Below are 14,599 nucleotides of genomic sequence, written 5' to 3'. Positions count from 1 at the left end.
ATTGGTCAGGCCATGATACCCCCATGTCCATCTGCCAGTGGATATGGGCCAAGGAGGCGGGGGCTGACCCTGGGAGAACGGCTTTCCTGCAGGGCCCTAGAAGGGACTGATAGCTAAAAGCTGTTGCCAAAATCACTCCCAACAGTTGAAACAACAATTTTTCATTGAGGAAGAATCTGGGTCATGTATCACTGCATCCACCATGTAAGGTGTGTTTGTCATCACCTTAAAAATCAAAAAGATAAACTGAGAGAGGTTAAGTGATTGTCCAAGGTCATAAAATAATAGTAATAATAATAATAAGTAGGTGCTGTATGCCAGGACCTTTTCTAAGCACATCACATGGATCTTTGTTTAAGTCTCACAACAAACTTATTTGATAGGTATTATTGTAATTCCTGTTTTAACAAATAAATAAACGGAGGCAGAGTAAACGTAAGTAACTTGCTGAAGATATCACAGCTAAAAAGGGGTGGACCTAGGCTTGAAACCAAGCACATACAACTTCAGAGGCCACCCTGTAACCACTGCCTCATATGGCTGCTGCGGGGTTTGAACCCAGAGCTTCCTGACAGTGAAGCCATGCCCCCTCCATGCTAAGCTGCATCTTCAGGACTGTGACTATGTGAAGGCACTGGGGATAGAGAAAGAATGAGCTAAAACTCTTCTCAAAACAGAAAGCAAAGCAGAGTACTTCTGAGGTCAGGTTTTCTCAGTTCAGCACCTAGAGGTCGGAAGAGTCCTGTGTGGGCCATGGGTGTAAGGCTCTCCCATTTTCCTGAGCTCTCCACAAATGCAGCCAAGGTTCCAGCCTCCCCAGTGTCCCGACACAGGGGGCACATCTGGGCCGAGTTCTATATATGCCCCCGCTGGAGGACGCAGCAATAGGGGCTGCAGGCTGTTGGCCTTCATGTTGGCCATGCGGTGTGGGCCCGGCTTCTCTAACCCAGCACCTGTCTGGCAGCTCCTCATACTTCTTTGAATAGGATCCTGTCAGCAGCTGTCAGCGTTCTGGTGACCTCCCCTGTCTTCTGTGAAAACGTCTACATTTCTGGGGGTTTCAGACACTGTTCATAAGTGCCCACTCGCCCCCTCATCCCCCACAAATCAGTGTCTTGGCCCAGAAATGATAGCCTCTAGGTTCTCCGCGTCCTGCGGGAAGCTGCTGCTCTCACCACACAAGCTTCTTGTCTTTCCTGGAGAGTGCAGAAGCCTCTCATCAGTGTCTGAAGTGGCCGTGTTTCTTCCTTCTTTGCTTCATTCAACCAAAATATATGTCAGGCATCTGATAACTGCCTCAGCCCTGAGCTCCAGGAGCCCACAGACTGCAATGGGCGACAGACACACAAGCAGATCAACATGTGTGGAATTTCCTGGTGGGGCAGAGCTGAGCCTCAGACATGTCCGGACAGTAAAAGTCAGAAATGCCCCCAGATAATTGTGCTTATCCACTGATGAACAAGGACATGAGTTGATTCTTAGGAAAATTAATACTTGATGCATATCACAAGAGAAACTTGGACAAACACAGACACAACTCCTATGTCTAGGGTTACTGTGATGGAAGCCAAGCTACAGAGAGAATGTCCCATAAGAGAGGAAGGAACTTGGCCAGATTGAGGAACACAGCCTGAGGTTTGGAGAGGAACAACGGCTTCCAGCGAAGGATGTTATTTAGTTACCTGGCATGACCCTGACGCCCTGACAGGGTGTGTGCACAGGCAGAAAGATGACTGTGAGGGGACAGGAGGGGGTACGTCCCTAAAGTCTATGACATTTCAGTCCACACGTATCCCCACCTGACAACCCTCCCCTCCAAGTTAGCATCACAGAGAAGGAGGAAGATTCTCTGATTTGTTCTGTAAGATCCTCACTGGTCCCAAGGCTGATGGCACAGGGAGCGATGGCCACAGTGTATCTCCATCTTCAACCAGCAGTGATGATAGCAGTGATGAGCGAGGCACGCACCTCTGTCAGGAACGCCTTCAGCAGCAAAGAACAGAGCACCTGGCCGGTTGGGGACCACGCAGATACGGAACTGTTTTCCTCATACAGTTCCGCGTCTAGGGTGGTTGCCTCCTGGCATTGCTTTCGTAAATTTATGCTGTAAAGGCTGGATTCTTGGGATTCTCTTCGCCTCTCCCTCTTGACTTAAGTTTGCTTCTGTGGCCCCAGTTACAAAATAAATATCAAGGCTGGAGGAAGTAAATGATGTGCTTAGAAAAGATCCTGGCACACAGTAGTTATTTATTATTATTATTTCTATTATTACATGACCTCGCACAATCACTTAACCTCTCTCAATTTATCTTTTTGATTTTTAAGGTGATGACAAACACGTCTTACATGGTAGACACAGTGATACACCCTGATCCTTCCTCAATGAAAAATTGTTGTTTCAACTGTTGGGAGTGATTTTGGCAACAGCTTTTAGCTATCAGTCCCTTCCAGGACCCTGCAGGAAAGCCGTTCTCCCAGGGTCACCCCCCACTGCATTGGCCCATATCCACAGGCAGATGAAAATAGGGGTATTGAGGCCTGACCAGGGTGGCCGCAGTTGTAACTATACATGTCCCTTTTCGTCAAGAAGCAAACATTTCCCTGAAGATAGCTCTTTCTGTTTCATTGGGTAGAATGGGTCGTACAAACACCCTGGCTACAGAGAAGTTTGGGAAAGTTGATTTTTGGCTTCCCAATCTCTATAGTGTGAGGTGACAAGGAAGAGGGCAGTTGGAAGCAGGTGATGGTTACTCAGTTGAGTTGTCTGTCCATCCATAGACATCAAAATGTGTCATGAAGTAAAATTTTACAAGGGGTTGAAGCTCTGCCAGAGAAAGACTGGAGGGTCCGGCCAGCCCACCTTATCTGGACACAAATGCCTGCCTGCTGGGGCTTCCAGAAGAAAGAAAGCCTGCCCTACCTGCCTTCTGGCTCCTCTCCAATCCCAATGCCACCACCTCAGTTGTCTGGCACTTGGAGTGTGTGGTCTTTCCATACCCAGTCTTGTTCTTATCCAATATGCCTACCACACTTACTCAAGTGTATCTAACCAAAACTCAACTTTTACCATTAGTACATTGCTTATCCCATTAGGTCCCTATACCCAGACAATAAAGTCTAAGCTCATTAAAATGATGCAGAGAAATTCAAGATGGTTGTAATAATCAAAACAAAATAATACTGGCGAAAGAATGGAAACACAGACCTATGGAACAGAATAAAGAGCCCAGAAATAGACCCACACAAATAAAGTCAAGTGAGTTTTGACGAAGGCGTAAAGGTAATTCAGTGAAAAAAGAAGAGTCTTTTAAACAAATGGTGCTGAAAAAATTGGATATACGTGAACCTACTGAACTATACACTTCGAGATGGTTAAGATGTTAAATTTCGTGTTATGCATGTTTTACCATAATAGGTATTCTAAAATTCTTAAAAGAAGGAACCTAGTCACAGACCTTACATTTTACACAAAAATTAACTCAAAATGGGTCGTAGAGCATAACATAAAATGCAAAATTATAAAACTTTTAGAATATACACGTGAAAATCTACATAACCTTGGATTTGGTGGTGAGGGCTTAGAAATAACACCAAAAGTATGATTTATGAAAGAAAAAAATTCATAAGTTGGACTTTATTAAACTTAAAAACTTACAGTCTGTGAAAGATACTGTTAAAAGAATGAAAAGACAAAACACAAACTGGGAGATGACATTTGCAGAACACATGTCTGACAAAGGACTTGTATCCAAAATATACAAAAAACTTTTCAAACTAAATTATAAGAAAAGAATCTAATTTTAAAAAGGGCAATATATCTAAATAAACACTTCGCCAAAGAATACATACATATGGAAAAATACATGTATATATATATGGATGTTCAACATCATTTGTGACTGGGTAATTGCAAATTAAGCAACAATGCAATAGCGCTACAAACAGAATGGCAAACTAACAAGAAGCTGAAAATACCAATTTCTGGCAAGAATGTGGAGCAACAGAACTGTCATTTGTTGCTGGTGAGAATGCAAAATGTTACAACCACTTTGGAAGACAGTTGACAGTTTTTTATAACTACGCATAGTCTTACCATAAGATTCAGCAATCACATTCTTAGGCATTTAGTCTATTGATTTGAAAACTTATATTCACTCAAAAACTTGCACATGAATGTTTATAGCATATATTTTCATAATTGCCCCAAATGGAAAGCAACCACAATGTCCTTCAGTGGGTGCATGGATTAAAAATCCGGAGCCCATCCATACAGTAGAACAGTATTCAGGGATAAATAGGAATGAGCTATCAAGACATATTGCTAAGTGAAAGCAATCTGTCTGAAAAGGCTACATCCTGAATGATTCTAACTATATGACATTCTGGGAAAGTCAAAACTACAGAGGTAAGTCAGCAAACAGCAGTGGTTGCTGGGGTTCAGAGAAGGGAGAGCTGAATGCCTGAAGCACTGGGGACCCTGGAGCAGTGAACTATTCTGATACTGAAATGGTGGATACATGACACTGGGCATTCGTCAAAACCCATAGAACTTCATAGCACCTTATGTATACAAACTAGAAAGGTCACTTAGGCAATTAGGCAATCATAAGATATTAAGTAAAACTAAAACTAAATGCTTCTTTAGAAAATACAAAATGCATGCAATTGGCCCCAGGAATATTATTTGTTAATGAAAAGAATCAAAGTACCAATGCATGTCACACATGGTTCAACCTCAAAAATATTAGGCTGAATGAAAGGAGCAGACACAGAAATCCATGCTGTGTTGATTCCACTGATGTTACATGTCCAGTTAAGGCACATCTATCAAGGCCAAAAGTAGATGAATGGCTACGCTCACCTGAACCAAGAGAAGTCAGTTTTCCCAGGCAAGGCCCATCTGCCCACTATTCCCTTCCAAACAGAGCCTGGAGAAAGGCAGGGCTTTCGCTCCCTGGAGGCTGCATGATCAAGATCTTCACTGTCTGGAGGACCAGGAACTCAAACCCCCCATCCCCCGCAGGCTCACTCTCCTAACATTTTCAATGTGCTTGTTGGAGCCTGAAGGTGCAAGACCAAGGTGAAGTCAGCCACAGCCCTCCTCCTCCTGACTCCTCCACTCAGTTCTGCACCAACCCCGCCCCAGAAATCGAGGGATCTGCTTCCCAAAAACAAGCAAGGGCATTTGAGAGGTAGTGATACATTACAAACAATCCAAGCACACCTCAGGAGAGCAGTTGGGAACCGTAAGGAGAAGAGAAATAGTCTGTTTTTTTGTTTTTGCTTTTTTGAGATAGGGTCTCATGCTGTCATTCAAGTTGGAGTGCAGTGGTGTGACCTCAGCTCACTGCAACCTCTGCCTCCCGGGTTCAAGTGATTCTCATGCCTCAGCCACCCAAGTAGCTGGGACCATAGGCATGCACCACCACGCCCGGCTAATTTTTGTATTTTTAGTAGAGACGAGGTTTCACCATGTTGGCCAGGCTGGTCTCGAACTCCTGGCCTCAAGTGATCTAGCCACATCAGCCTCCCAAAGTGCTGGGATTACAGGCATGAGCTACTGTGCCCAAACGAAGATGAGTTTTTGACCTCGCATTTCTGTTTATGAGTAAGCATGGAGACAGCCCAGAGCCTGAGGAGCATGTGGAGCAGCAAGGCCAGCTGAGCTGATGGGCGTCTTGAGTGCCGGCCTGTGGTCACCTCCCTGGGGACAAGCTCCCATGTGTGTAAGGAGAAGGCTGCAGGGCCCGTGATGAAGGCTTTGGGTCCCAGCTCTGCCTCCTACTGGAAGTTGGAAGTGGGCTGTGTAAAGTGGGGATAATAATACTTACCTTATGGAGTGACCGTGAGGATTACAGATGAGGCCAAGGGACTGATGTGACAGAGCCCAGCATGGAGTGGGTGGGTGCTTGGTGACAGGAGCTGCACACAAAGACCCATGGCCAGTGACTCCAGTGAGAAGTCAGAACCCCACTTCTGTGTTTGCCTGAAGCCTGGAAGCCTGCAGAGGATGGGAGCACATGAGAATCCCTCTGTTCAGGATACAGTGATAAATCATTAGCAATGATTAATACTAATAATAGCACCACGTCCCAAACACTGTTCAGCATCCTTAGAATCTATGAACTCATCTGACGATCATAATACCCTTTTGCTTTGCCTTATATTTATTTGCTGGGAACCTGCTGAGCTCTCTAGAGGCAGACACTGGGACTGAGTTTGGGTGCAAACTGCTGATTAGGGATCAGCACCTGTGACAGGAGTGGGACTGGGCAGAGGAGGAGCTCTGGCCACAAGGCAGGCCCAGCCAAGGCTTGAACAATCCAACAGGGAGCTCTGGGGTGGGCATTGCCCATCAAAGTTGTCCCACACCAGCCGAGATGGGCAGGCCTCCAAACCTCCAGGCTTTCCTGGACTTCACAGGCAAAGCTGTGGCCTCAGTCAAGGGAACTCCTGCAGTCAGGCCAACCCTGGTGCTAGAGGTTGCATGCTACCCTCACTCCCCATGGCCCAGTAAGTCTTCCCTGGAGGGAGACCTGGGCAACTCATCCCATTTTCCAGGGCAGGTGATGGAGGCACAAATAACTCATCAAAGAGCACATGAATAATTAGTGGAAAAGTTGGGATTGAATCCAAACAGTGTGGCTTCAAAGGCTGTGCTTAGAACCGCGACGCTACACTGCCTCTTAATGAGCTCATCTGTGCTTTATATCTGCAAGTTCATTCACTTCCATCTGCGTCATTGGATCCTCCCTACAGTCTTGTTGCATTGTCCACTCCAAATTTCAGACGAAGAAACTGAGGATCAGAGACTTCATAGTCTCTTGCCCAGGGTCACACACAGTGGCAGCATGATATTTCAACCAAGTTATGTATAAGCTCCAGTGAGGCCATTGGTTAGCATGTGGTACTTACATGAAGCAAGTTATGTCTGTACCTGACTCCCAGGTCAAGATCCTCCATGCAGCCATCATGCCTTCCAAGGCCTCTCTGGGCTCCCAGGCCCTCAACCAGGGCTGCTCTGGAGGCCTCTGCTTGCCTGAGAAGCTGTGGTTGTTCTGCCACTCCGAGCACCACTGTGCACTCTGCACCGAGGGATCTGTCATCTGATGGCACCTTAGAAAAATGAACACCCCTTCCTCACACAGAGGCAGCTGCAAGTGTCAGTCCTGGAGGTGCCTGACATGAGGGAGGACACAGCAGCCCCCAGGAAGGCCCTCCTGCCTAGAGAGAGGGCTCTGATGAACAGAGAGGAGGGAACAGGAGGTTGGCGGCCTGACCCCAGCTGTGTGCCCATTCCTGTCAAAACCCCTCTTACAGACACAGACGACCCTCAGCTCGAGAGCAGAGACACGCACAGAACAATGCAAATCAGGCCGAAATATCACTGACATGGAATGAATAGCAGTATTATCCTAATGGCTCTGGAATAAAATACAAATCACGGGAGGAAATTTACCCTGAAATCATGTTCATCAGCTTTGCAGAGAAGCCTCTCACCTTCTGGGCCACCACCCTGGGCACCTTCTCCTGTGAGCAATGAGGATTCAGAGGCCGTCTTTATGCCCTGTCTGAGCTGCCCAGGCAGAGGCCTCCAGCCTGTGGCCAGAGGGACAACTCCTCCCTCATCTGCACATGGCCGACCATCTCAGGGACCTTGCAACACTGGAACCCTGGCCCCTGACCATCAGCTGCCGTCTTTTCCCTTTAGGCTGAGCCCTTGGAGACCCAGCAGAAGCTCATGGCTACTGAGGGCTGCCTTACAACTGCCCAGGCTCCAGCCGAGGCCGCCTCCAGGAGCTCCTCTCCTAAGAACTAAAACTGGAAACCCCACAAAAGGCCTTACTTAGCCTTGTCACACTCTGAGCCCAATCCAGGGTTCCAGTTTCATCTCCAGCCACTCAGCAGCCCCACTGCAGCCACAGCCTTGCTCTTCCCAGACGCAGCCTGGACTGCAGCTGCGTCCCTGTGGAGGCTGCTGTCCCTCCTGTCTCAGTTGAGTAGCTCGAGAGTCAAGAGTGCCCTCATCCATGCGCCTTCCTGGCTTCCTCCCCACGTGAGTCAAGAGTGCCCTGCTCTGAGCTCTGCTCCCGGCAGACGCACTCACTGCAGGGCATGATGGTCATTGCTCACTGTCCTCTTCTCTGCTGGAAATGTGGGCCTCCTTAGGGCAGGGCTGGCCGAGTCTTCCCAGGGGCCCAGATGCTCACAAAGACCCTCACACCCGCCCTCCATGGACCCTCATATGACAGTCACACAACCCCCTAGAGACCCTTATGCACAATGTCACATGACTCTCCAAGACCCTCATACCCTCACACAATCTTCACATGACCCTCACACGACCCTCACATGACCCTCATGTGACCCTCACATGACCCTCACACAACCCTCACACAGCCCTCACATAACCCTCACAAGATCCTCACACAGCCCTCACATGACCCTCATATGACCCTCACATGACTCTCATGTAACTCTGTGCTGACTCACAGAATCTCACGGGACCTTCACATGACCCTCACATGACCCTCTAGTGACCCTTACACAACCTGCTAGTGACCCACACGCAGAATCTCACAGAGACCCTCACATAAACCTCACAAAACCCTCTAGAGACCCACACGCAGAATCTCACATGACCCTCACATGACCCTCACACGACCCTCTAGTGACCCATATATGACCCCCACACGGACCCTCCACGACCCTCGCAAGGACCCTCACAGCATCAATGGTCAGGCACATTGCAAAACTGTTGGAAGACATTTACCTGCACAGTCAGAAAGCTCAGCAAAACATAAGCAGGAGAAACATGAAGGAAACCATATCAACACAAATAATTGGCAAATGGGTAGAAGATAAATAAAAGATGAAATCTCAAAGGCAACCAGCAGAAGAACTGTTACTTTCAGAAGTCATAAGAATGACAGCTGAAGAAAGAATGACAGTTTCCAAAGAAACTATGGAAGCCGAAAGATAAGAGGATTATGGAGTTAAAGAGCTGAAAATAGAAATGCCCCTCTAAAATTATAGTCTTAAAAAAAGAATGTAAAATTAAGATATTCTCAGACAAACAGAAGCAAGGAGAATTTCTCACCAGCTACCCTCACTATAGAAAATACAGCAGCATATGACTGCAGGAAGAAATAAAAAGTTCTGTGAAAGGTAAACATGTGAGTAAATGTCAAATAATAGTGACTGTTTAAAGCAACTCCATGACATAAGAACAATTAACAAATATGACAAAATTGTAAACAGAGGAGATGAAATGATAAATGCAGTAATAAGAAACAACAGTTGAAAATTCTTGAGTTGTTCATAAAAGAGCAAGGTACTAAGTTTCATTAGAATATGTAAAGGTAGTCGCTAAAAATGATATAAAATATAACTAAAATAAGAGAACCAAATTGAAATAATAATCTTAGTTCAAAAAAAGGTAGAAAAGGAGGAACAAAGGAAATAAAAATTATGGAGACAAATGAAAAAAATGTGACAATGTAGAATTAAACCCAAGCATACTAGTAATTACATTCATGGTAATTGGAATAATCTCTCTAGCTAACACACAATGTCAGACTAGTTTTTTAAAAGACAAGACCCAACCACGTGATATTTATGAGAAACACATGCCAACTGCAAGGAAAAGCCACCAAAAGTAAGAGGTGGATGGCAGGCAGAAACATGAAAACACACACAAAAAGGAAGAGATAAAATAGTACCCAGAAAGCCAGGATTATTAGAGATAAAGTGTTATTTGATTCTTTAACAGCTTTCATATGCCATACGTTTCACCCATTTAAAGAGTACAATTTAAAGTGTTTTTTCAGTATGCCCAGAAAGATGTGCAGTGATAACCACTATCAAGTTAAGAATATATTTTATCACCTCAAAAAGAAACCCTGTGTATTACATTTATCTATCCTGTCTTACTCTATTAAGTATGATGTTAGCTGTGGGGTTTTGTTTTGTTTTAATTTGTGTACGCCTTTTATCAGATTAAGGAAGTTTTCTCCTATTCCTATTTTTATGATGAATGGTTGTTGCATTTTTAAATATTACTTTTGCAAATCTATTGAGATAATCATTTAATTTTTTGTTTTTGTTATTCCACTGATTTAATGTATTATATTGATTTGGGGGTTTTACATTAACCTTGCATTCCTCAGATAAATTCCTCTTGGCTATGACGTACATTTTTTAATGTATTACTGAATTCAATTTGCCACTATTTTCTTGAGTATTTTTATGTTCCTGTTTATTAGAGATATCGGTCTGTGGCTTTCTTTTTTTGTGATATCTTTTGTGGTTTCTATATCAGGGTAATACTGCCCTCATAAATGAGTTGGGAAGTAGTCTGTCCCCTTTTTTGGAAGAGGTTTTGAGAAATCGGTAATACTTCTTATTTAAATGCTTGGCAGAATTCAGCAGTGAAGTCATCTGGGAATGGACTTTTCTTTGTGGGTATTTTTTAATGACTACTTCAATCTTTTCACTTGTTGTAGGTCTCTCTAGACTGTCTATTTCTTCTGTTGTCAGCTTCAGTATCTGTGTCTTTCCAGGACTTTGTTCATTTCACCTAAGTAATCTAATTAGTGTACAATTATTCATAGCACTCTTTTTATATCTGTCAATAGTAGTTTCCTCTTTCATTTCTGATTCTAGCAATTTGAGTCTTCTCTCTTCTTTGGTCAATCTGGATAAATATTTATCAATTTTGCTGATCTTTTCAAAGATGCAGCTTGTAGTTTCATTGCTTTTTTTCCTGTTATTTTCCTATTTTTTAGTTCATCAATTTCTACTCTGACCTTTGTTATTGTCTTCATTATGGATGCTTTGGGTTTAGATTCTTTTTTTCCCAATATTTTTAATGTAGAAGGTTATTGACTTGTGATCTTTTTATTTCTTAATGACATTTGCAGCTGCACCTTCCATTCTAAGTTTTCACATCCCAGAAGTTTTGGTATATTTTGTGTTCATTTCCTTTATCTCAAAATTTTAAATTGCCCTCTAATTTCCCTTGCAATTGTTCTTTTGCCCATTCATTATTTGGGAATGCATTCTTTAGTTGGCTGATATTTGTGAGATTCACAACTATTTTCTTCCATTGATGTCTAGATTCACTCAATTTTAGTTGGAGAGTATACTTTACATTATACATTTTCTTTATAATTTATTGAGGTTTTTATGGTTTAGCATAGTGTCTTCCTGGAGAGTGCTCCATGTTCACTGCAGAAGAATGTAAATGTTTTTATTGTTGAGTGGAGTGGTTTCTATATGTCTGTTAGGTCTAAGTGGAGTTACAGTGTTGTTCAAGTTTTTTTTTTATTTCCTTGTTGACATCTATCTAATGATAACTAACCATTATTGAAAGCGGGTTATTGAAGCCTTCAGTTATCACTATTGAATTGTTTATTTATCTATGCATCTATCATGAGCCAAAATGTTCACACATTTTAGTGCTCTGTTATCAGGTACATATAACCGTTACATTGTCCTGAATGTATTAATCCTTTTATTATTTGTAAATGTTCCTCTTTAATGCTAAAGAACATTTTTGATTTAAAGTTTATTTTTCTGATATAAGTGTAGGCATCCCAGCTTACTTGTATTTGCTGTTTGCATAATATATCTTTTTTGTCCTTTTACTTTCAATTTATTTGTACCTTTGCATCTAAAATGTCTCCTGTAGAAAAAGTATAGTTGGATCATTTTTTAAATTCTGTCTTACAGTCTCTCCTTTTGACTGGATTATTTAATCAATTAAAATTTAACATTATTGTTGATAAAAGTGAATTTGTATCTGCTATTTCACTTTTTGTTTACTATCTATCTCACCCGTTACCTATATTTATCCTTTTCTTCTTTCTTTTAAGTAACTACTTTCTAATGTAGAATTTATATTTTCTAAATAATTTTTTACTATATTTTGAGAAATTTTAGTAGTTGCTCTAAAGTTTAAAGTAACATTTTATTGGAATCAGTGTTATGTTTGCGTTAGTTTTATTATAGTAATCTGCAGAAATGTTAATTGTATATAACTCTATCAATTTTTCTCCCTTTCTGTGGTATTGCTATTATAAATATTATATACACGAATGTTACAAACCATACGATACATTGTTAAAAGCACTAGTTTATTATCTGCAGTTGTTTTCTGAATCCAGTATAACTTTTCTCCCACTCATCTTCTTTGTGCTGTTACTGGCAAGTATATTACATCTATATTATGCCTCCATGTTATAGACCTACCTTTATACTGTATACATATTCTCTTGAGCAACTGCTTCTGAAATCAGTTATGAGAGGACAAGAAAATATGCATTTCCTCCTAGTGCCTCCCTTCTCAAAAATATTTATTGTCCTGAGAGCAATTCCCCTTCCAGGTATGCAGCCAATTTATATTCCCCAAAGACAGGAAATAAAAGGTTTATGGAAACATCCATACTACTCCCCAGCTAGGAACTTCCAAATGCCCATCAACAGAAAAATGAATAAATAACGTATAATATAATCACAGAATTGGCTACTAAACACCAATGAGGACAAGTAAACGACAACTACACATAACACTTTAGATAAACCTCACAAAATAATGCTAAACAAAGCAAGCCAGATCCAAGAGGGTCCATATTGTATGATCCACTTATGTTAAGTTCAAACACCGGCGAAACTGATTGTTCCTTTTGGGAGCCAAGGTGGGTTTATCCTTGGGCAGATGCTGTCATAGTGAGTGAGAGCAGAGCTTTCAGGTCCTAATCATGTTCTGTTTCTTCAGCTGGCTGCTGGCAACACAGATGTTCAAACTCTCACGAACATTTATCAGGGTAGGAAGGGCCAATATGCCCACTCATGTGTAGGTGGGTCCTAAGGGGAAATGTTTGGGGCACGGAGAAGGATCCCTCATGAATGTCCAGGTGCTGTCCTCACGGTAAGAACTTAGTTCTCACTCTTAGTTCCCCCAAGAGTTTCCCCTGAGAGCTGGCTGTTGAAAAGAGCCCAGCAGCTCCCTCCACTCTCTCTCCCTCCCTCTCTAGCTGTGTGAAGCCTGCTTCCCTTCACCTTCTGCCAAGATTGGAAGCTCTCTGAGGGCCTCACAAGAAGCAGATACTGGTGCCATGCTTCTTGTACAGCCTGCAGAACCGTGAGGCAAATAAGCCTCTTTTTGGTATAAATTACCTGCCTCAGGCATTCCTTTATAGCAAAGCAAATGGACGAAGACAGAGGACTCTGGTTGAGAGCTCCGATTCTCCATCTTCACACTTCTCGGGGAAGAGGCAAGAGCTGCCCTGTCCAATGGGGTAACTGCTACCTACATGTTGCTATTTACATTCAAAATAACTAAAATTAAATACAGTTTAAACTCTAGTTCCTCAGTCCCCTGGCGCTACTTCTGGAGTGCTCTGCATCGTCAGGCAGCCGTGGCTGCTGCAGTAGACAGGCAGATAGAGCACATCTCCATCCCCACAGAACCAGAATGTGTGCTGGCCTAGAAGGACCGAGGGAAATCCCCGAGCCGCTGAGCCCCTCAAGGCACTAATGCTCATCCTAAGCAATGCACTGGCTCCCCGACTGCTGGTCCAGGGGAGGAGAAAAGAGCCCTTCCGAATGATGTGTCTCAGGCTGGTTCTCAGCCTCAAGAGGAGTGCATCCCACGTGTCCTGCCCACATTTCTCTGCCCCTCCTCCTTCCTGGGCTCAGTACTCCCCCCTCAGGTCACTGCAAAGGCCACTCACTGAATTTCGGATCTAAAAAGATTCACACTTTGAACTTTAGCTCTTAATGAAGGTTTCTTTCCATTAAAGGAATTTTTAGTCCCAGAGGGATGAGAGGCAACAGTCCTGGGAAAGAAGACCTTCCAAAACCATTGAGCCCGCCCACCCTCATCTCAGACTGAGGAGGACACACCCATTCCCTCCCCTCCATCAAGAGCGTACCTCAGGTTTCGCCAGACAGAGACCTCGGGTGCCTGGGCTTTCCACCAAGCTGGTTTACAGGGAGCCCCAGGCAAACAGAGGTCACCCTCAGCCTCTCCTCCATCCCATGCAATTCCCCTCCTGTGGTGTGCTGACATCTCAAAGCCAGGATATTCTCTAGGAAAACTGGCTAGTGAAGGATCTGCCAGGAGTACACCTCCAGCAAGCTCTTCGTGAAGGGGATCTATTCAACTCTCCAGGGTAACACAATTCTGTCAGCTCTTTGCATATATCTCACACCATGTTATCAGCCTAGGAAGAGCTGTGAGCTCCTGCAGGAGTGCTGGCAGACAGACCTGAACACCTCACAGGAGAAAAATTGCCCTGCACCTTGGAGGGAGGTGCTGGGCCAGGCACAGTGCCTGGTTAGCATGTGCAGTGGAATCCCACGGTGGAAGGCACAGCTCAGAGCAGTCTCTAAGCCAGTCCAGGGAGGGCATGGTGTGGAAAGTTCCCAGAGCTGAAAACTTCCCAGGCCACTTTCCTGCGTCAACGCTCTGTAGCTTTCATTTGACAGTTGGTTACTTTTTCACTTCTTGTGAAGCCATCCAGGGATAAACATTCTTGGAGAAAAAATCTACGGGTAAGATTCGCACGGGCCTTCAGTTTGTAGTCATCCCAGG

General features: G+C 43.8%; 1 long non-coding RNA gene across 3 annotated transcripts in view; it reads right to left on the bottom strand.

Moving 5' to 3' along the window:
- The window catches only part of LOC117975084 (uncharacterized), a 47,564-nt gene that overhangs the window by 29,279 nt on the left and 3,686 nt on the right, over nt 1–14,599 (bottom strand). For 2 of the 3 annotated variants that reach the window (XR_004665344.3, XR_004665345.3), the window contains exon 2: nt 5,832–6,001. This is a non-coding gene — a long non-coding RNA (uncharacterized LOC117975084). Of the gene's footprint in view, nt 1–5,831; nt 6,002–13,937; nt 14,148–14,599 lie in introns of those variants that run through there. The other variant, XR_004665346.3, reaches the window with a different exon arrangement.

Source organism: Pan paniscus, chromosome 9 (genome assembly GCF_029289425.2).
Source record: "Pan paniscus chromosome 9, NHGRI_mPanPan1-v2.0_pri, whole genome shotgun sequence".
Classification (NCBI taxonomy): domain Eukaryota; kingdom Metazoa; phylum Chordata; class Mammalia; order Primates; family Hominidae; genus Pan; species Pan paniscus.
This window is presented reverse-complemented; position numbering and strand designations above follow the sequence as displayed.